Raw genomic sequence first — 25070 nt, 5'->3', positions numbered from 1 at the left:
GGGCTAAATTTACTTCAAAGAAAAAACAATAATAGCAATTTTCTATCATCCACTCAACTGAAATATTTTTAAAATATAATTGGATTGAAATACAAAAAAATAAAGTGCAAAAATCTATTAATCAAAAACAACACTTTGTTTAAGGAGAAGTAACATGCAGTGAAAACAAATATTAAATTTTAACTTTTAAACTTGAACTGAGTAAAAACTCTAAATATGTGATTGCACAGTAATGTTCACTTGTTTGAGGTTGAGGGTGATACTTGGTGGTGTCCCATCTTTTCCACAAGTTCATCAATGTTCGGGGTAAGGCTCTGAGCTGAAGAAATCCTCAGAATTGAGTGGAGGTGTTCAGCAGTAAGTCGACTTCTGTGTGATGTTTTGTTCAGGTTCATCAAAGAAAACAGTTGTTCACACAGGTATGTGCTGCCAAACATAGACAACGTTTGAGCAGCCTGGATGCGCAGCTGGGGCATTGTGCCGGGAGGAAACGGGCGAACTCCGCAGCACCCACTGCCGCATATTTTGCCCTCAGTGCATCATTGCATTGGAGGTCAATCAACTCCATTTGGAGGTTTGGTGGTGAGCTTTCCACGTCAACAGCAAATGGGTTACCGAGCAGTTCCAACCTGCTTTTTTGTGCTTCAAAGTCAGCAAATCGGCGTCGAAAGTCAGCGGCAAGCATACCTATTTTATCAGCCAACTGTGTGCTCGGGAACGCACTGGTAGAGAGCTTCTCTTTCATGGTCTGGCAGCTGGGAAAGTGGCTCAAATTTTCTTTCCGCATCTGCGTCTCCCACAGAGTCAGTTTGGTTTTAAATGCCTTCACTGTACTGTACATATCAGAGATGACACGATCCCGACCCTGCAGCTGCAAGTTTATTGCATTCAGATGACTCGTAATGTCACACAGAAAAGCCATTTCACACAGAAACATTTCGTCTCGGAGTTGTGTTGTGTCTTTCCCTTTGCTGTCCAAGAACAGACAAATCTCCTCACGAAGCTCGAAACATCTTTGAAGCACCTTTCCCTGGCTTAGCCATCGCACCTCTGTGTGATAAGGCAAATCACCATGCTCCGTTTCTAACTCCGTCAGAAATGCCTTGAACTGGCGGTGATTCAAACCTTTGGCTCTGATAAAGTTAACTGTGCGCGTGATGATGCTCATTACATGCTCCATTTTCAAGGCTTTACCGCACAACGCTTCCTGGTGTATGATACAATGATAAGCTGTCAGCTCACCTGTCGCGTTTTCCTCTTGCATCTTTTCCCGTATCTTCGCCACCAGTCCGCTCCTGTGTCCACACATCGCAGGTGCTCCGTCGGTTGTCAAACCCACGAGTTTTTCCCAAGGCAGCTCCATCTCATTTACACATCTTGACACCTCTTCATACAAATCATGCCCCGTAGTTGTGCCATGCATAGGACGTAAAGCCAAAAACTCCTCTGTCACGCTTAGGTTGGAGTCCACTCCGCGGATGAAAATTGACAACTGGGCAATGTCAGAAATGTCGGTGCTCTCATCCACAGCCAAGGAATATGCAATAAAATCTTTTCCCTTTTTCACAAGCTGCTCTTTTAGATTGATGGACAACTGGTCTACTCTCTCGGCAATGGTGTTTCTGCTCAGACTCACATTTAAAAAGAGTTGCCTTTTTCTGGGCAAACTTCGTCACAAACTTTAATCATGCAGTTTTTGATGAAATCCCCCTCCGTAAATGGCCGGGCTGATTTAGCGATCTCTTCTGCCAAAATAAAACTGGCCTTGACAGCAGCCTGGCCTTGTGATTTGGCTTTTTGAACAGAGCCTGTCGAGATTTGAGGCCTCGTTTTAATTCCTCTGCCTTTTGTAGCCTTTGTTCCATGTCCATATTCTTGTTTTTGTCCGCGTGTTTCGTTTCATAATGTCGTCTCAGATTATACTCTTTCAGTACCGCCACACTTTCTCCACACAGAAGACACACAGGTTTTCCAGCTACCTTCGTGAACATATACTCCGACTCCCACCTTGTTTGAAACCCCCGGTTCTCAGTATCCACCTTCCGTTTTGCCATTTTTGATGGGTATCTGAAAGTTAATTTTACTGTGATGCTGACGACTGCTGTGCCAATAAATATTGAAATGAAGCAGCCTACTGCTCGGTGCGTCACCTTTGCATTGTGGGAAATGTAGTATTGGTGCGTGTAAAAGATCTGCGGGCTGCCGGCTTGCTGCGGGCCGGTTCTAATAATAAATCAAGATCATCCCAGGGGCCGTAAAAAACCTTCTTGCGGGCCGGATGTGGCCCGCGGGCCTTGACTCTGACATATGTGATCTAGAGCATAGCAGCTACAGCATTACAGCTACAACATAACATCTACAGCATAACATCTACAACATAACAGCTACAACATAACAGCTACAGCATAACAGCTACAGCATTACAGATACAACATAACAGCTACAACATAACAGCTCCAGCATAACAGCTCCAGCATTACAGCTACAACATAACAGCTACAACATAACAGCTCCAGCATAAAGCCTCCAGCATTACAGCTACAACATAACAGCTCCAGCATAACAGCTACAGCATTACAGATACAACATAACAGCTACAACATAACAGCTACAACATCACAGCTACAACATAACAGATACAGAATTACAGCTACAGCATTACAGCTTCAACATATCAGCTACAGCATAACAGCTACAGCATTACAGATACAACATCACAGCTACAACATAACAGCTACAACATAACAGCTACAACATATCAGCTACAACATAACAGCTACAGCATAACAGCTACAGCATAACAGCTACAACATAACAGCTACAGCATTACAGCTACAATATTACAGATACAACATAACAGCTACAGCATAACATCTACAACATAACAGCTACAGCATAACAGCTAAAACATAACATCTCGAGCATAACAGCTACAGCATTAGAGCTACAACATAGCATTTACTGCATAACAGCTACAGCATTAGAGCTTCAACATAACATCAACAGCATAACAGCTACAACATAACATCTAGAGCATAGCAGCTACAGCATTACAGCTACAACATAACATCTACAGCATAACATCTACAACATAACAGCTACAGCATAACAGCTAAAACATAACATCTCGAGCATAACAGCTACAGCATTAGAGCTACAACATAGCATCTACAGCATAGCATCTACAGCATAACATCTACAGCATAACAGCTACAGCATTACAGATACAACATAGCATCTACAGCATAGCATCTACAGCATAACATCTACAGCATAACATCTACAGCATAACAGCTACAGCATAACAGCTACAACATAACAGCTACAGCATAACTTCTACAACATAACAACTACAGCATAACATCTACAACATGACAGCTACAACGTAACAGCTACAGCATTACAGCTCCAGCATTACAGCTACAACATAACAGCTACAACATAACAGCTACAGCATTACAGATACAACATAACAGCTACAACATAACAGCTACAGCATTACAGATACAACATAACAGCTACAACACAACAGCTACAGAATTACAGCTACAGAATTACAGATACAGCATTACAGATACAACATAACAGCTCCAGCATAACAGATACAGAATTACAGCTACAGCATTACAGCTTCAACATATCAGCTACAGCATAACAGCTACAGCATTACAGATACAACATCACAGCTACAACATAACAGCTACAACATATCAGCTACAACATAACAGCTACAGCATAACAGCTACTACACAACAGCTACAGCATTACAGCTACAATATTACAGATACAACATAACAGCTACAGCATAACATCTACAACATAACAGCTACAACATAACAGCTACAGCATTAGAGCTTCAACATAACATCAACAGCATAACAGCTACAACATAACATCTAGAGCATAGCAGCTACAGCATTACAGCTACAACATAACATCTACAGCATAACATCTACAACATAACAGCTACAACATAACAGCTACAGCATAACAGATACAACATAACAGCTACAACATAACAGCTCCAGCATAACAGCTCCAGCATTACAGCTACAACATAACAGCTACAGCATAACAGCTACAACATAACATCTAGAGCATAGCAGCTACAGCATTACAGCTACAACATAACATCTACAGCATAACATCTACAACATAACAGCTACAGCATAACAGCTACAACATAGCATCTACAGCATAGCATCTACAGCATAACACCTACAGCATAACAGCTACAGCATAACAGCTACAACATAACAGCTACAACATAACAGCTACAGCATAACAGCTACAGCATTAGAGCTTCAACATAACATCAACAGCATAACATCTACAACATAACATCTAGAGCATAGCAGCTACAGCATTACAGCTACAACATAACATCTACAGCATAACATCTACAACATAACAGCTACAACATAACAGCTACAGCATAACAGCTCCAGCATTACAGCTACAACATAACAGCTACAACATAACAGCTCCAGCATAAAGCCTCCAGCATTACAGCTACAACATAACAGCTCCAGCATAACAGCTACAGCATTACAGATACAACATAACAGCTACAACATAACAGCTACAACATCACAGCTACAACATAACAGATACAGAATTACAGCTACAGCATTACAGCTTCAACATATCAGCTACAGCATAACAGCTACAGCATTACAGATACAACATCACAGCTACAACATAACAGCTACAACATAACAGCTACAACATATCAGCTACAACATAACAGCTACAGCATAACAGCTACAGCATAACAGCTACAACATAACAGCTACAGCATTACAGCTACAATATTACAGATACAACATAACAGCTACAGCATAACATCTACAACATAACTTCTAGAGCATAACAGCTACAGCATTAGAGCTACAACATAACATTTACTGCATAACAGCTACAGCATTAGAGCTTCAACATAACATCAACAGCATAACAGCTACAACATAACATCTAGAGCATAGCAGCTACAGCATTACAGCTACAACATAACATCTACAGCATAACATCTACAACATAACAGCTACAGCATTACAGCTACAACATAACAGCTACAGCATAACAGCTACAACATAACATCTAGAGCATAACAGCTACAGCATTAGAGCTACAACATAGCATCTACAGCATAGCATCTACAGCATAGCATCTACAGCATAACATCTACAGCATAACAGCTACAGCATAACAGCTACAACATAACAGCTACAGCATAACTTCTACAACATAACAACTACAGCATAACATCTACAACGTAACAGCTACAACGTAACAGCTACAGCATTACAGCTACAGCATTACAGCTACAACATAACAGCTACAGTATTACAGATACAACATAACAGCTACAACATAACAGCTACAGCATTACAGATACAACATAACAGCTACAACATAACAGCTACAGAATTACAGCTACAGAATTACAGCTACAGCATTACAGATACAACATAACTGCTCCAGCATAACAGCTCCAGCATTACAGCTACAACATAACAGCTACAACATAACAGCTACAACGTAACAGCTACATCATTACAGCTCCATCATTACAGCTACAAAATAACAGCTACAACATAACAGCTACAGCATTACAGATACAACATAACAGCTACAACATAACAGCTACAGCATAACAGCTACAACATAACAGCTACAACATCACAGATACAACATAACAGCTACAGAATAACAGATATAACATAACAGCTACAACATAACAGCTCCAGCATAACAGCTCCAGCATTACAGCTACAACATAACAGCTACAACATAACAGCTCCAGCATAAAGCCTCCAGCATTACAGCTACAACATAAAAGCTACAACATAACAACTACAACATAACAGCTACAGCATTACAGATACAACATAACAGCTACAACATAACAGCTACAGCATTACAGATACAACATAACAGCTACAACATAACAGCTACAGAATTACAGCTACAGAATTACAGCTACAGCATTACAGATACAACATAACAGCTCCAGCATAACAGCTACAACATAACAGCTACAACATAACAGCTCCAGCATAACAGCTACAGCATTACAGATACAACATAACAGCTACAACATAACAGCTACAACATCACAGCTACAACATAACAGATACAGAATTACAGCTACAGCATTACAGCTTCAACATATCAGCTACAGCATAACAGCTACAGCATTACAGATACAACATCACAGCTACAACATAACAGCTACAATATAACAGCTACAACATATCAGCTACAACATAACAGCTACAGCATAACAGCTACAGCATTACAGATACAACATAACAGCTACAACATAACAGCTACAGCATTACAGATACAACATAACAGCTACAACATAACAGCTACAGAATTACAGCTACAGAATTACAGCTACAGCATTACAGATACAACATAACAGCTCCAGCATAACAGCTACAACATAACAGCTACAACATAACAGCTCCAGCATAACAGCTCCAGCATTACAGCTACAAGATAACAGCTCCAGCATAACAGCTACAGCATTACAGATACAACATAACAGCTAAAACATAACAGCTACAACATAACAGCTACAACATATCAGCTACAACATAACATCTACAGCATAACAGCTACAACATAACAGCTACAGCATTACAGCTACAATATTACAGATACAACATAACAGCTACAGCATAACATCTACAACATAACTTCTAGAGCATAACAGCTACAGCATTAGAGCTACAACATAGCATTTACTGCATAACAGCTACACCATTAGAGCTTCAACATAACATCAACAGCATAACAGCTACAACATAACATCTAGAGCATAGCAGCTACAGCATTACAGCTACAACATAACATCTACAACATAACAGCTACAGCATTACAGCTACAACATATCAGCTACAGCATAACAGCTACAACATAACATCTAGAGCATAACAGCTACAGCATTAGAGCTACAACATAGCATCTACAGCATAGCATCTACAGCATAGCATCTACAGCATAACATCTACAGCATAACAGCTACAGCATAACAGCTACAACATAACAACTACAGCATAACATCTACAACATAACAGCTACAACGTAACAGCTACATCATTACAGCTCCATCATTACAGCTACAAAATAACAGCTACAACATAACAGCTACAGCATTACAGATACAACATAACAGCTACAACATAACAGCTACAGCATAACAGCTACAACATAACAGCTACAACATCACAGATACAACATAACAGCTACAGAATAACAGATATAACATAACAGCTACAACATAACAACTACAGCATTATAGCTACAGCATTACAACAACAGCATAACAGCTACATCATAACAGCTACAACATAACATCTAGAGCATAGCAGCTACAACATAGCATCTTCAGCATAACAGCTACAACATAACAGCTACAACACAACATCTACAGCATACCAGCTACAACATAACAGCTACAACATAACAGCTACAACATAACAGCTCCAGCATAACAGCTCCATCATAACAGTTCCAGCATTACAGCTACAACATAACAGCTACAACATAACAGCTACAGCATAACAGCTACAGCATTACAGATACAACATAACAGCTACAACATAACAGCTACAACATAACAGCTACAACATTTCAGCTACAACATAACAGCTACAGCATAACAGCTCCATCATAACAGTTCCAGCATTACAGCTACAACATAACAGCTACAACATAACAGCTACAGCATTACAGATACAACATAACAGCTACAACATAACAGCTACAGCATAACAGCAACAACATAACAGCTACAACATAACAGCTCCAGCATAACAGCTCCATCATAACAGTTCCAGCATTACAGCTACAACATAACAGCTACAACATAACAGCTACATCTTTATAGCTACAGCATTACAACAACAACATAACAGCAACAACATAACAGCTACAACATAACAGCTCCAGCATAACAGCTCCAGCATAACAGCTCCATCATAACAGTTCCAGCATTACAGCTACAACATAACAGCTACAACATAACAGCTCCAGCATAACAGCTCCATCATAACAGTTCCAGCATTACAGCTACAACATAACAGCTACAACATAACAGCTACAGCATAACAGCTACAGCATTACAGATACAGCATAACAGCTACAACATAACAGATACAGCATAACAGCTACAGCATAACAGCTACAACATAACAGCTACAGCATAACAGCAACAACATAACAGCTACAACATAACAGCTCCAGCATAACAGCTCCATCATAACAGTTCCAGCATTACAGCTACAACATAACAGCTACAACATAACAGCTACAGCATAACAGCTACAGCATTACAGATACAACATAACAGCTACAACATAACAGCTACAACATAACAGCTACAACATTTCAGCTACAACATAACAGCTACAGCATAACAGCTACAGCATAACAGCTACAACATAACAGCTACAGCATTACAGCTACAATATTACAGATACAACATAACAGCTACAGCATAACATCTACAACATAACTTCTAGAGCATAACAGCTACAGCATTAGAGCTACAACATAGCATTTACTGCATAACAGCTACACCATTAGAGCTTCAACATAACATCAACAGCATAACAGCTACAACATAACATCTAGAGCATAGCAGCTACAGCATTACAGCTACAACATAACATCTACAACATAACAGCTACAGCATTACAGCTACAACATAACAGCTACAGCATAACAGCTACAACATAACATCTAGAGCATAACAGCTACAGCATTAGAGCTACAACATAGCATCTACAGCATAGCATCTACAGCATAGCATCTACAGCATAACATCTACAGCATAACAGCTATAGCATAACAGCTACAACATAACAACTACAGCATAACATCTACAACATAACAGCTACAACGTAACAGCTACATCATTACAGCTCCATCATTACAGCTACAAAATAACAGCTACAACATAACAGCTACAGCATTACAGATACAACATAACAGCTACAACATAACAGCTACAGCATAACAGCTACAACATAACAGCTACAACATCACAGATACAACATAACAGCTACAGAATAACAGATATAACATAACAGCTACAACATAACAACTACAGCATTATAGCTACAGCATTACAACAACAGCATAACAGCTACATCATAACAGCTACAACATAACATCTAGAGCATAGCAGCTACAACATAGCATCTTCAGCATAACAGCTACAACATAACAGCTACAACACAACATCTACAGCATACCAGCTACAACATAACAGCTACAACATAACAGCTACATCTTTATAGCTACAGCATTACAACAACAACATAACAGCAACAACATAACAGCTACAACATAACAGCTCCAGCATAACAGCTCCATCATAACAGTTCCAGCATTACAGCTACAACATAACAGCTACAACATAACAGCTACAGCATAACAGCTACAGCATTACAGATACAGCATAACAGCTACAACATAACAGCTACAACATAACAGCTACAGCATAACAGCTACAGCATAACAGCTACAACATAACAGCTACAACATAACAGCTACAACATAACAGCTACAGCATTACAGATACAACATAACAGCTACAACATAACAGCTACAGCATAACAGCAACAACATAACAGCTACAACATAACAGCTCCAGCATAACAGCTACAGCATTACAGATACAGCATAACAGCTACAACATAACAGCTACAACATAACAGCTACAGCATTACAGATACAAATCAATCAAATCAAATTTTATTTGTCACATACACATGGTTAGCAGATGTTAATGCGAGTGTAGCGAAATGCTTGTGCTTCTAGTTCCGACAATGCAGTAATAACCAACAAGTAATCTAGCTAACCACATAACAGCTACAACATAACAGCTACAACATAACAGCTACAGAATTACAGCTACAGCATTACAACTTAAACATATCAGCTACAGCATAACAGCTACAGCATTGCAGCTACAGCATTAAAACTACAGCATAACAGCTACAACATAACAGCTACATTATTACAGCTACAGAATTACAGCTACATCATTACAGATACAACATAACAGCTACAGCATTACCGCTACAGCATTGCAGCTAAAGCACTACAACTACAGCATAACAGTGACAACATAACAGCTACATTATTACATCTACAGCATTACAGCTACAGCATTACAACTACATCATAACAGCTACATCATAACAGCTACATCATAACAGCTACATTATTACATCTACAGCATTACATCTACAGCATTACAGCTACACCATAACAGCTACAGCATAACAGCTACAACATAACAGTTACATCATAACAGCTACATCATAACAGCTACACCATAACAGCTACAGCATAACAGCTACAGCATACCATCTACAGCATAACAGCTACAGCATAACAGCTACAGCATAACAGCTCCAGCATAACAGCTACAACATAACAGCTACAACACAACAGCTACAGCATAACAGCTACAGCATTACAGATACAACATAACAGCTACAACATAACAGCTACAGCATTACAGATACAACATAACAGCTACAACATAACAGCTACAGCATTACAGCTACAGCATTACAGCTTCAACATATCAGCTACAGCATAACAGCTACAGCATTGCAGCTACAGCATTACAACGACAGCATACAGCTACAACATAACAGCTACATTATTACATCTACAGCATAACAGCTACATCATAACAGCTACACTATTACATCTACACCATAACAGCTACAACATAACAGCTACATCATAACAGCTACACCATAACAGCTTCAGCATAACAGCTACAGCATAACATCTACAGCATAACAGCTACAGCATAACAGCTACAACATAACAACTACAGCATAACATCTACAACATAACAGCTACAACGTAACAGCTTCAGCATTACAGCTACAACATAACTGCTACAGCATGACAGCTACAACGTAACAGCTACAAAATAACAGCTACAGCATGACAGCTACACATTGACAGCTACAGCATAACATCTACAGCATAACATCTACAACACAACATCTACAACATAACAGCTACAACATAACATCTAACACATAACATCTACAACATAATAGCTACAACAATACATCTACAACATAACAGCTACAAATAATTCACATACTTGTATACCAGTTTAGACCATTCATTTTTGTTCAATGTGTTATGTATAGTGCATTCATTTATTTATGAACTTAATTATTCATAAATGGAGGAAGAGTATAACAGAAAGCATTTCCCACTGAATGCAGCTTAAGTTTCATTATCCCAATGGGACACTGAAACTTGGTTTAAAACGATGTAAAGAATGTTGAATCTTTTGACTATGTTAGATTTTTTCAATGTAATTGTTTTACTTCACTCTCCCTCCTCTCAATATATCTTTATCTCTTCTTCTGTCTTTCTCTCATCCTGTTTCCTTCTATCCTTTCATCAGAGATGGTACGGACAGCCACGCCGTTCCCCATGGTGTCGCTGCTCTTCGTCTTCACTGCCTTCGTCATCAGTAACATTGGACACATCCGGCCACAGCGCACCATCCTGGCCTTCATCTCCGGAATCTTCTTCATCCTCTCAGGTACGGAGCCACATGCTTTTTTATGATGAAAGGAAATGAAGTTTCCCATTGGCTGTTGTTTTAATGATGTTCAGTATTTAAGATACTTATTGGTGGATGAGAGCTGCCAATGGTATGTAAAGTTGGTTCTGTGTGGTTTGGGTCTGGAACCCCCCTGATTGGTTGTTGGTTTAGTGGCTTGGCTGACAGCATATCCTGATCCACAGTTGTCTGTAAGATTACATCAGTTTCTATTTGGGGGTATTGCAGATCTTGCTCACAGATGCTAGCCTAGCATGAGATGCTGCTGACAGAGCAGTTATGTGCCCATCTTGTCCTTATTACATGTCACTGACCTGCAGCAGTGAACGATTGTACTGATTCAGGCTCAAATTGAATAAGTAATGGTTTTCTAGTAGTTAACTCAATTAAGGTATTTTTTTGTGTAAATATTGAATTATAAATGTGCTTTCCTGTATTATACAGTGCATTCAGAAAGTATTCAGACCCTTTGACTTTTTCCACATTTTGTTACATTAAAGCCTTGTTCTAAAATTGATTAAATCGTTTCGTCCCTCATCAATCTACATTCAATACCCCATAATGACAAGGGAAATACAGGTTTTTAGACATTTTTGCAAATGTATTAAAAATATAAAACTGAAATATCAATTTACAGAAGTATTCAGACCCTTTACTCAGTACTTTGTTGAAGCACCTTTGGCAGTGATTACAGCCTCGAGTGTTCGAACTCATGGCTTGGTTTTTTCTCTGACATGCACTGTCAACTGTGGGACCTTGTAGAGACAGGTGTGTGCCTTTCCAAATCATATCCAATCAATTGAATTTACCACAGGTGAACTGGAAATAGGTGTTGCACCTGAGCTCAATTTCTAGTCTCATACCAGGGGGTCTCAATACTTATAAGGTATTTCTGTTTTTTTTAAATTTGCCAACATTTAAAAAAAACTATTTTCACTTTGTCATATGGGGCATTGTGTGTAGATTGATGAGGAATTGTTTTTATATAATCAATTTTAGAATAAGGCTTTAACGTAACAAAATGTGGAAAAAGAGAAGGGGTCTGAATACTTTCCGAATGCACTGTACTTATGCTAAAATGTGTATTCTATTCTACTGAGCCATTTACTTTATGTTCATACTATTATATTTTATATCTTATTATTTCTTCTTGTTGTTGAGTAGGCAAGAAGGAACAGGCAAGTAAGCATTTAGTTTGACTAATAAAACTTGAAACTTGACATTCTGGGCTGTGAATTGAGAAAAAAAAAACTTTAAATATTGTAAAACCACAACAGCTTCAGATAATGGGTCCCAAGAAACGACTTGAGAAATTGACTGGACTTGAGAAATATTGAGTTTGTTGTTGTTATTCACTCTGTTTCTTTGAAGCCATTTGAACAAACGGACAACTCTATAGATGCTCAGCGTGGCATTGTTCTCAATGTCTTTGCCCTAGAAAATATGTTATGGTTGCCAATTAATTCAATTTCATTAACATTCCACAACACAAAATATAGAAAATGTAACGTTCTCACACCCTGATTCAAGATTAGGATCATACATCCTAACCCAAACCATTCTGAAAAAACAGAATGGAAGTCACAAACTGGCTCCGGTGCAGCCTGCCTTTCTTCAGAGAGGGATAGCTCTCTGTTCTGTGTTTTCTAGCACGCCCATTCAGAATGGCTGACTTCTGCTGAGAAGGAAGCAGGCGAGGAGCTAGCAGAAGCTAGCCACAGATCCCCCTGCTGAGACAGTAAGGGGGAGCCAGGTCACTGGTTCCCAGGAGCTTTGGTCGCTGCTACTGCAGCTGCTGTTACTGCTGCCTGCTGGAGCCTGCTGCCTGAATCTCCTGCTGTTGTTTTTGTGGTGCTGGTCAGGGCTGATTATGTAGTGGGGCAGTTGTGCTGGTTAATGGTGGTGGAGGGTTTTGGGGTCAGAGGCTGCAGAAGCCGAGGCTGGCTGGCTGGGGAAAACCACTGACACATAGTTTAATGGGGTTTTCTTTCTCTTCCATCACTCCGCTTCTATTTTGTCCTCGTTTATCGCAAATTCGCAGGCATGCAGGCAGCGGTTGAGATTTGGTTTCCATTTAGAAAGTATAATAAGGCTAATTTATTCAAAATAATGAATAATGAAAATGTGGTTCAAGAAGGGGTCTTGTGGATTTTCTTATTCAGTTGTTTTATTGTTGTTTTTTAATGCGTCAGGGGAAATGTGCTCAAATGTTTGGCCATGCGAGCTCTTTTCAGTGTGAAGGCAGAATCATGTAGCAACAATGGTGGCTGTTGGAAGGCTATCTGAACAAACAATTGAGATACTGTGGTTATTTTCAGCAGTGACACTAATTTAGCTAGTCTGGTGTACTACAGCTGTGGCGCTCATATTTGTAGTAGTAGCAATGTATCATAATCACGTTTTACTATCTATAATGTATGATTCTTGTTTTCATAAAATAACACTCTCATAAAAAAACACATTTCACTTTGACCTGCATTGTTGTGAAAACAAAAGGATTTTCACTGTACCCTGTAATCACACCTGCAACCCTGTACATGTTACTATTAAACTTTAAATCTAAATTATACCTGGAATTCTACCTACAACCAAAAAGGGTTTTCAAAGGGTTCTTTTTAGGTTCTAGATAGCACCTTTTTTTCTAAGAGTGTAGGCCACATACTGTCCCACTTTCGGGTCTGTCTTGCCCTCTATGTCAAGGGGATCTATTTGGATGCCAAGACAATAAGCAGTCAGAGATGTACTCGTATAAAATAATACTATGTCTCTCCACCTTTCTTTTCATCTCAACCTCTCTCCCTCCATCTTGCTCACTGTGTATCCTGCTGTCTCCAAATCTCTCTCTCGCTCTCCCTACTACCCACCCTCCCCTTCATGTTCACACTCTCTGACCCATTCCCCCACCCACTCTCGCCCCTGGCGTTTGTCCCTCCCCTCCTCCCTTCCGCTCTCTTTCCTCCACCCTTCTCTCTCTCATTCTCACTTATGATTCCCCATCACCCTTTCTCTCTCGCTCACTGTTTCCTATAATCTCCTCAACACTGCACACTCCCTCTCTCCCCTTCTCCATTCTTTCTTTCTCTCTCTCCTCTTCTTCTCTCCCCCCTCCACTTGCTCGCCGCTTCTCCCCTCCTTTCTCTCCCCTCTTCCTTTCTCTCCCCTCGCTCCATGCTTTCTCTTTCCCTCCATGCTTTCTCTTTCCCTCCCTTTTTCTCTCCACCCCGTCCTCTCCTCCTTCTCAGGGCTGAGCCTGGTGGTGGGCCTGGTCCTCTACATCAGCAGCATCAACGACGAGGTGATGAACCGGCCGCGTGAGCCCGAGCACTTCTTCCACTACCACTACGGCTGGTCCTTCGCCTTCGCTGCCAGCTCCTTCCTCCTCAAAGAGGTCAGCATACCTGTCCACCTGCCAGTGTAGCGCCCGACCACTAACTATTAACCCCTGCTAACTGCTAACCGACTAGCTTAGTGCTTCACTGTTAGGACCCCCCACCCCCAACTCACATCAATATTCATGAATGTTAGTAGCGCACACTTTAGGGCGACAGCTCTGTCACAGCGGCAGCTTAAAAACGCTGCTGTTGTCACATGAATATACAGTTCGCTGGAGGGCTTTTCTTTTTTTTTCCAGACCCTCTGCAGTGGCAGGAGGAAGAGGAGGGGGAATAGCGCTTAGCATTGGCGTTGACGTGCTCAAGTTTCAAGGATGTTGTACTAAGATGTCAGTGATGAATAGTGGATGAGGATGTAAATGTTTGTGTCTGCTGTTTGGCGCAACATTGCATTTTTGATAACGAGTTATTACACAGAGGAGCAGTTTGAGCATCATAGAGACATATTCCACAGTTGAAAATAACTCACGCATGTAATGTTATAAAAATGTTTAGTATTTATGTTCATTCAAAACATTGTGTTGCTCTTTCAGGATGCTACATTGCATCCTGTTGTATTGCGTTGTTATTAAAGGCGCAGTGCAGTCAAATACGTGATGTACCTGTGTTTTATATATATTCTTCCATACTGTGAAGTTGTGAAAATTATTATAATGCACTTTTAGTGTAAGAGCTGTTTGAAAAGACTGCTAGAAAGGTCTGCCTGTTTTGGAGTTTATTGACCATTAATTAAGACAGTTTCAAACCTCTCTGCCAATAGCAGCTAGTTTTCAGTATTCCCTTCCCAACTCAGACCACTCCCAGACAGTCCTAAGAAAATCCTTGAATGAGAAATGACTCTTTGCTAAAAAGCTATTTTTGTTTCTTCTTGACCATTTTAATTGAAAATAATCACTGTGCTATACAATTACTACTACTACTATTTCTACTTTAATTGAAAACAGTCACAGTAAGGTACTTCATCGTTACCCAGACATGATTTGATATTGAGATAAAAACGGCTGCATTGGACCTTTAAATGTTCCAGTGTTTGTTGTGTTTCATAGTCCAATACTGTATGTCATTTTTATATACTATATATTTTTTATTTAGGCTTCTTTTTGCTGTGGTTCATAGTGTGCCTGATGTATGACGGCCAAATGTGTCACATCACTTCTTTGTGATGGTGTTTCATGTCATGTAGTAATATGAGCCACGGTATCTCATAGTGTGCTTGCGCTGCTCTCTCCCAGGGTGCCGGGGTGATGTCAGTGTACCTATTCATGAAGCGCTACGCCGAGGAGGAGATGTACCGGCCCCACCCGTCCCTCTACCGCCCCCGCCTGTCCGAGTGCAGCGACTACAGCGGCCAGTACCTTCACCCCGAGTCGTGGCCTCCTCCGCAGAGGGCCGCAGCGCGTCTGAGGTCTCTAGTGACATCTCCATCCAGCTGAACCAGACGCCCCCGCCGCCCAAGGGCAGCTCCCAGCAACAGCAGCAGGCCCCGTCCTCTGGCCCCTCCTCAGGCGCCAGCTACCAGCAGTCCTCCTCTTCCTACCCCCACCACACCATGTCCTCCCACCCCCTCCACTCCAGCCACCACACCATGTCCTCTCACCCCAGCGGGCCTCCTCCCCAGTCCATGCCCATGGCCATGCCCCCCTCTGCCCAGCCCCCTCCCCGCTACCACCAACACATGCGCATGAGTGCCTCGCCATGCTAGAAGGGGGGAGTGAGGGATGAGGGAGGGGGGTAGACAGAGTGGGGGTTGGCTCTGTTGTACGCGCAACACACAGAGACAGATGCAAACGCACATACACACACCCAAACACACAGATGCACGCATGAAGAGTGTGGGAGGAGAGATGGAAGCGAGGATGAGAGAAGGAGATTTAGGAGATCAAGAGAAAGAAGGGAATGAACGAGGGAAAGAGAACGAGGTGGGCGGAGGATGATTTAAAATGTGTGCTGTGCCTCAGATGAAGACAGACATTTTAGCAAACTTTCAGAGAGAGGGAGGAAACGAGAGAGGGAGAGAGGGGGGGATATGATAATTATTTACACAATAAGAAAAAGAGGGAGGAGAGGTATGGGGGGCTGTAAAAAAAGAGTGCTGCTGTTTCAGAAGAATACCCATTAGATGCATTTCAAGCACTAACACACACAAGAATCAAGGACACATTGTATATGCATAGAGATTTATACTTAAACTGTATAGACATTTTTCTTTAAGTGCTGGGAAAACAAATGTTGAAAAATGAACCATGTTTGTCTTTCATGAGATGTGTATTACTGTATGATTAGGTCTATCATTGTATTAATTGTATTGTTTGTATTTGAGAGGCATTGTTGGATGAATGTTCCCATAGACTTCTGAAAATCATTCAAGATGGTTCTGTGACTCAAACTGTACATATTGTAACATATCAGATTGTCCTCTGCAGTTAGCATTCTTCTACTATACATGTCCAGGTCGCAGGCTTCAGCATCCATTTTGGAATCCATAAAAACACTTGAATTTTTGTTCTTATGTTTTTGACTAAAATGTCATGGTAACAAAGAAAATCCATAACTTTCCATCATTTATAAATATTTACGACTGAGAATATTAAAAAAATATATTAAAAAAACATATTTTACTACCAAGAATGAGAGCATATTTGCAGATCCCGCGAGGCTTAGGATCTTCCTTTGATTGCTAATTAGCTTGAGTGTTCATATTCTGTAGCACATGGCTGATTACCAGTAGAGTACCTTCTCTTTATAGTTACCAGAAGAGCTTCCCATTTAGCTATGGAGTAGATTGATGAAGTAAAGACTGTGTTTGTTTTGAAATGTTTACTTTTCTCCTTCTGACTGTGACTGGGTTTATATAATACATGCTGCCTATGTAGCCTACCCACTGTACTACATGTTTACATTCTATTCTATGTGTATTGGTATACTTATAGTAAATGTAACACACACACACACACACACCAGCTTCAACAGTCCTGCTATAACTACAATTACTACTACTACTACTATTTCTACTACTAATATCAAAATAAAGATTGTGGCCATTATCATTAGCTATGTTTATAAACATTTGTATTATAATAATAATGTCAGTAATTGCAACACGACAACTTATAAAACCATACATGTGGATGTGAAAGAAAGAAAGGGGTTACTATGAGTTCAACATGGTCGGATATAAAGCACAGAAATACATTTCAAGACAGCGTCTATGTCAGTGAGAGCATAGACAGCGTCTATGTAAACGAGAGCAAAACATGACCAATGGGTCTCTGTACCACCCTCTAGTGCTGTTGCTGTGAGTCTGATAGCTCTGCATCCGGGTTGAACGTTTGCATCATGACATGCACACTTTTGTAGCGAACAAGACCGATAGCAATTCCTGACTTGGGGATAGATTTATAACAAAGTCTTGTAATATTGCAGTACAAATAGTGAACAAATCCCACTAGACATTGAATTGCATTCCAATTGTTTTCCTAATAAGATGTGATTGTTTTTCACGAATTCCAGATCTTTTCCTGCAATCAGATAACTTGATCAAATGTTTTTTAATATTTATATTGTTCATTATGTAGCAGATGCACATACACATGTGATGGAAGGTAGTATTATTTAGTTTGGGACCCAGGACAGTGATGTACAGCCTATAATAGACTATAGAGTCAAATATATGAATTCAATATCAAAGAACAGGACTGGCTCCTGCTGGAGAGAAAGTGATAAGATAACTAATATTTGTAGCTTGTTCTATAATCATAACAGGTAGAATAGCGTATTGGTGTAGTTGTATTAAAGCTATAGTGTAAATATATATTTATATATAAAATATAGGCCTATTATAGGCCGATTATTATTTGGTATGAAAGGTTGATTAATTGAAAGAGAGAAAGAGGGAGAGAGCGAGAGGGAGAAAGAGGTGACAAGGGTAGCTATAAGAATTGTTTAAAACAAATGCTAAAACTATTTTGTATTTTGTCAATGAAGTATTATCCTCTGTTGTTTTTCCTCATTAAACTACTCTGTTAAATTGAGGTTTGCTTTAAGAGAGCCATATGGCTTCACTAGCCAATGAATGTTATTGAAGTTGAGGACGATTGGGGTTTTCTGTAGCTGAAGTAAGATTCTGTTTTTTTCTCCACGTTTGCCTCCCCCCCCCCAACTGTTCATTGATTTCCTTAGGCTTCTTTTTATTGCCTTCACTTCTTCATCCTCTCGCTTTCCATCCCCTCATATATGACTACCTTTTGAACTTTATTGATCTTTTGTCTTGGTTTGTTTCTCAAATCCCCATTAATGTAATGTCTCTTCTCTTTGCAGGCCTCGTTTCTCAACTCATTCTCGATTTCTTTCTTCTTTTTGTAATGGCGCTCTCTTAGAATCTGTCTTTGAGCTTATTCAAATGAACTGTGCCTAACAACAGTAGCAGAGATCAAAGCTATTCATTATTATTAGGAATATTATATGATAATTATTATTGTTGTTACTTACTATTATTATTAGTGTAAATATGTTACCCATATTTACAACAAAATCAATGGTACTATTTAGTAGTAATAATGACAATAATGCCATTTTCTTTTTGCTAAGCAATGCACTAATGAATCTGAGCGATTGTTCATACCTGAGAACATGAATAATGTTATGCCTGGGGTTGTTGAGTAACATGTCATTGTTCTACAGCTATTGAATAAATCCTAGGGGTAAATCTGTGCGTGTGCTTAATGTTCGTGGTCAGATGTCTTTACGGTTTTTGACTGCACACACAATCTCACACACACACAATTACACACATACACACCCTTGCAAGAACCTACCGCTGATGTCAGGAACTTTTAGAGCTGAAAAGATCAACATGGCTAAACTATATTGAGGTGAAATGCTGTTTAGTTTGGTGTAGAGAATGAATAGCAGGACTGGAGATTGACATACTGACATATTTTATATAGCTTGGCAATGCCCGCTGCTTTTGTGTGTTAATACAAAGCTCTACTTATTCAAGGCCATAAGAAATGTATCAGTTCCTTGTGTGCGTGTGTGTGTGTGTGTGTGCAGGGGCGGACTAGTAAAGATTAACTTGTAAAATGTGTTACCTTTTAATGTTCCATGAACATAGCCAGTCTTGATGTTTTAATCTGATTGTCAAACAAATCACTTAAAAAAGGAGGTTACCTTCACACGTTCATCCAAAATAATTCCAGCATCCAAACTTTGAACTGTGCACCCACCAGCTTTCCTTCAATTCGCATGGCTGAAACTATCTCACCGGAGAAAGAATCCGAGCGACTTGCCATACTATTTTTGGCCAGACAGCATCAGGTACATGGGCTACACTCAAGCGGATCTTGTGGGGGCCTTAAGCGGAGAAATGATACACATTACCTATACTTAATCACCTTTGGATATACTGGAAATACAATTGCAGACCATCAAAGCTGGCAGTGAACAGGTATTTCAGGTTTGCATTATGTTTTATGCCTGTGTAAATAGAATTGTAATTCTATGAGAAGGCCTACAAAGACTGTTAGATTAATTACCTGTCACTTTGACTTGAATATGCATAACATCATGAATTCAATGCATTGTCACAATTAAGTTTTACATGACTTACGCCAGGATGAAAAGCAATTTATCTCTCAATTGACTTCATTTATTGACAAACCACAGGCTATAAATCACTTCAAATTGCACAGTAAACTTATTTCAAACATTGTACAAACTGTAGTCAATACCATGAACTGTTGGTGATAGCCTACATTTGAACATGGTATACATTTTTAGCCGTGATTGCTAGCTTCATGCCACATGCAGGAAAGGCTTCACAGGCTACTTACCGGGTGCAAGTGGACACAGCCCAGGTATTCTTTATCGTAGAGATTTAGGTTGTCACCTAAAACCCTCACAAACTTTTGCAGATGCACAATTGAGAGCATCCTGTCGAGCTGTATCACCAGAGGGTGGTGAGGTCTGCACAACACATCACTGGGGGCCAACTACCTGCCCTCCAGGACACCTACAGCACCCGATGTCACAGGAAGGCCAAAAATATCATCATGGACAACAACCACCTGAGCCACTGCCTGTTTACCCCACTACCATCCAGAAGGCGAGGTCAGTACAGGTACATCAAAGCTGGGACCGAGAGACTGAAAAACAGCTTCTACAGTATCTCAAGGCCATCAGACTGTTAAACAGCCATCACTAGCACAGAGAGGCTGCTGCCTACATACAGACTTGAACTCATTGGCCACTTTAATAAATGGAACACTAGTCACTTTAATAATGCCACTTTAATAATGTTTACATATCTTACATTTCTCATCTTATATGTAAATACGGTATTCTATACTACCTATTGCATCTTAGCCTATGCCGCTCTGACATTGCTCCTCCATATATATATATATATATATATATATTCTTATTACATTCCTTCACTTAGATTTGTGTGTATTAAGTTGTGGAATTGCTAGATATTACTGCACTGTCATAACTATAAGCCTAAGCATTTCGCTACACTCGCAATAACATCTTCTAACAATGTGTATGTGACCAATAAAATTTGATTTGATACCTAGAGATCCTATTAAATTTCTGAAGGAGCTATGTCCTAAACGCCGCAATGTTCCAGAATTGGGTAAAAATGGCAGCCATATTGGTCAGGGAACGAATGGCAGTATAGGCATAATTTACTTATGTTTACTTATGCAGGAAAATCTAAGTAAGGCATGCGATGTATCAGAAATGGTGTAATTGAATTATTGTCAAAATAAAATATTGTCATATAATTATTAGGTTTTATACCAATTTTCTGTATAAATAGCCTCTAAAATATATGAATACTGAATAAAATTATAAACACAACATGCAACAATTTCTAAGAGTTAGAGTTCATATGAAACCAGTCAATTGAAATAAATACATTAGGCCCAATCTATGTATTTCAGATGACTGGGAATACAGATATGAATCTCTTGATCACTCAGGCATTGTGTTGTGTGACAAGACTACACATTTTAGAGTGGCCTTTTATTGTCCCCAGCACAAGGTGAACCTGTGTAATGATCATGCTTTTTAATCAGCTTCTTGATATACCACACCTGTCAGGTGGATGGATTATCTTGGCAAATGAGAAATGCCAACTAACAGGGATGTAAACAAATGTGTGCACAACATTTTTGAGAAATAAGCTTTTTGTGCATATGAAACATTTCTGGAATACTTTATTTCAGCTCATGAAACATTGGACCAAAACTTTACATATTGCGTTTATATTTTTGTTCAGTAGAAACAGACCGTAAATGTAAAACAAAATATTGGAAAGCTGTGAGTGCTATTATATCTAAGTCCTACATCATGATTTCAGCCAATGCATGGATACAGATTGAAAGCATTGTTTGAATTAAATGTTGGCATATTGGCAGTTAATTATAACTTCCTGGCTACCTGACAAACATACAGTGCAGGTAAATCAATTGTTTTACTAAATATCTTATCACAGCACTGGCAATGACCAACTCTCTGACCAAAATGGCTGACCTTTAAACCATCATAAGAATGTTAATGGCCATTCTAGTATTCTAATTCCTAATTCTATGTTCTGTATGGTGAACGATAGTGATTGATGTCATAATATAGTATACTTATGTTAATGTACTTCTTGGCTTCAATGTTTTTCGGTATCAAATTAGAAACTGTTGGCTGATTTCTTTAGGAAATGGTGAGGACACCTGTCGTCAAAAGTTGATTGCACAGGTGTGCGAAGCTGTCTCGTGACTTCCCTGCTAAAATTGGCGCGCTTGGACATGATTGGATACAAACCTTTTCCGTTAAACTCTTTCTCAAACCTTTGTTGCAGTAGCACCTGTCAAACGTGGCTATGCATTTTATATAGCTAATCCTATGGCATAATATATCTATATTTTTTTAAGACTTGAGACTGGCATTACGTTCATATAACCCCTCTTTATAATAAACATTGATATATTATTTTCATAATAACACACAAATCTATAGGCTAGTAATTCACGCAAAAATGTATATTAGAATTGCTGTTACAATGAAGGAATTCAACGTGTGATTTGACCTATGGATTTGACCTATTATTCAAAAACACCTTTTTCACTCACTCTCCCCCTCCAACTCCAACCACATCCCTCGACGTCGTTTCGTTTCATTCTATTCTTGCAGTGTCTACGGCTCTTTCTTACGTCTCTTGCCCATGCCTCGCATGCGGAGTCCGTCCACCACTGCAGAAGTTCAACAATTACAGGTAAAACATTGAGCAATATTATTTCCGTAATATTCTTTATCATTCTAATAAGGATAGCATGGAATACTGTTATACTTGCATGATAAAATGAGGGATGCAGACGTTAAGTGTTTTCATAGCAGTTCCATGTACTACACATAATTAACCTAGTATACATGTTTAACAGTATTAGCACATACTTAACCTATACGTTTTTTAAACAATATTGCGTTTATTCATTTTAGAAAATACATATTTATTTTATGTTTACACAGAAATGTAGCCTACTTGGTACAATGACAGCTATGTCCAAATCAATAGCCGTGAGACTATTTACGTAAGCAAAGCACTCACATATTCCTAATGCGCATCAACTGTGTTCAGACTGAATAGAGACTACTCAAAAGCTGTTAATAACTCAACATCTTATTTTAAATCCGATTTTGTCAGGTTTCTTAACCTAGCGTCTCTCTCTCTGCTGGTGTCGCAAGTGGTATTTGTGTTCATAAACAAAATGTTGATCTTAGCCAACAAGACAGAGGAAGTTCAACATTTAGCCAGACCTCCACTTGTTCGTTTTCTTGGTCCATGTACATTAATCGGTTAATCAATCGGGGCAGCAGGTAGCCTTGTGGTTAGAGCGTTGGACTAGCAACCGGAAGGTTGCAAGTTCGCAATCCCGGAGCTGACAAGGTACAAATCTGTCGTTATGCACCTGAACCGACAGTTAACCTAGGCCGTAATTGAAATAATAATTTGTTCTTAACTTACTTGCCTAGTTAAATAAAGGTTAAAAGCTTCTGCTTTCTATGACGCTTCATGTTCTTGTCCCTTCAGCAGCAATTGCCAATGACTATAACGACATAATTGCTTAACCAGGGTGTTGTGCATTTCTTTTCACAGATAGCAATAGCCATATCAATGCAATGGTTCTGATTTATGATTTCAAGCACACATGCACGCACGCACAGACATTAAGTATTCAGAGCTACTTGCCTCACCTCAACTTTTGCCAGACAGATCTTCTTTACTGTCAGTAAATACAGTATGTAAATCAGGTGACTGTTCAGGATTCAGACCAAATATAAGGAAAGTGTGTATCTCTGTGTGTGCTTTTGTATGTAAGTGTGTGTCTCTCTCTGTGTGCACAATGTTTTTAATGAAATTGAATACACACTGTGTGGAGAAATGCAACTGAGTGCAATTAATATCAAGGTTATCCTCTTGTTGTTTTGGCCCATACCTTTTGTTCACTCTACAATGTTATATTCTTACTGAATCTCCCCAATCACTCACCATTTAATGCCACATACACCCCATAGCTGTATGTTCGCGCATTTCAGTATGCGGTTCTGGTTGGTCCTTGAACTAAGATCTCTTCATTTATCATCTTCTGTGTTTATGTTGCCGATGGCAACATTTCCTCCATATCTGTGCATCTGGGTTACTTGCTTCTAAACAGTACATACAGGAACAACTATAGAAACAAAAACCTTCTATTGGTTTTGACATGGAGGAAAATCCTCTGTATGATTCAAACGAATTTCAGTGGGTTCAGGTATAGATTGAACTAACTTTATTTTTTGAAAGAAACTTGGTTTGAAAATGTGAGTCATAAACCACTGTCAGATGACTATCACCTAACTTTTCGTCGATTATATTCTCATTACAATGCTCTCACTGCAGTAAACTGAATCATTGAATGCATGCTGCATCCATCAAAGAATGTCATAACGAAACAATTGCGTTGTAGGTCATTATTGTAAACAACCGTATTCGCTGCTCATTAATCATACTGTACGTA

The 25070-nt window shown here is 39.4% G+C and overlaps 1 pseudogene; it reads left to right on the top strand.

Moving 5' to 3' along the window:
- Nucleotides 1-19717, top strand: part of LOC115131655 (voltage-dependent calcium channel gamma-7 subunit-like) — a 44672-nt pseudogene extending 24955 nt beyond the window's left edge.
- Nucleotides 19718-25070: the final 5353 nt, after the last annotated feature.

This window comes from Oncorhynchus nerka, linkage group LG7 (assembly GCF_034236695.1).
Source record: "Oncorhynchus nerka isolate Pitt River linkage group LG7, Oner_Uvic_2.0, whole genome shotgun sequence".
In the NCBI taxonomy this organism is placed as follows: domain Eukaryota; kingdom Metazoa; phylum Chordata; class Actinopteri; order Salmoniformes; family Salmonidae; genus Oncorhynchus; species Oncorhynchus nerka.
This window is presented reverse-complemented; position numbering and strand designations above follow the sequence as displayed.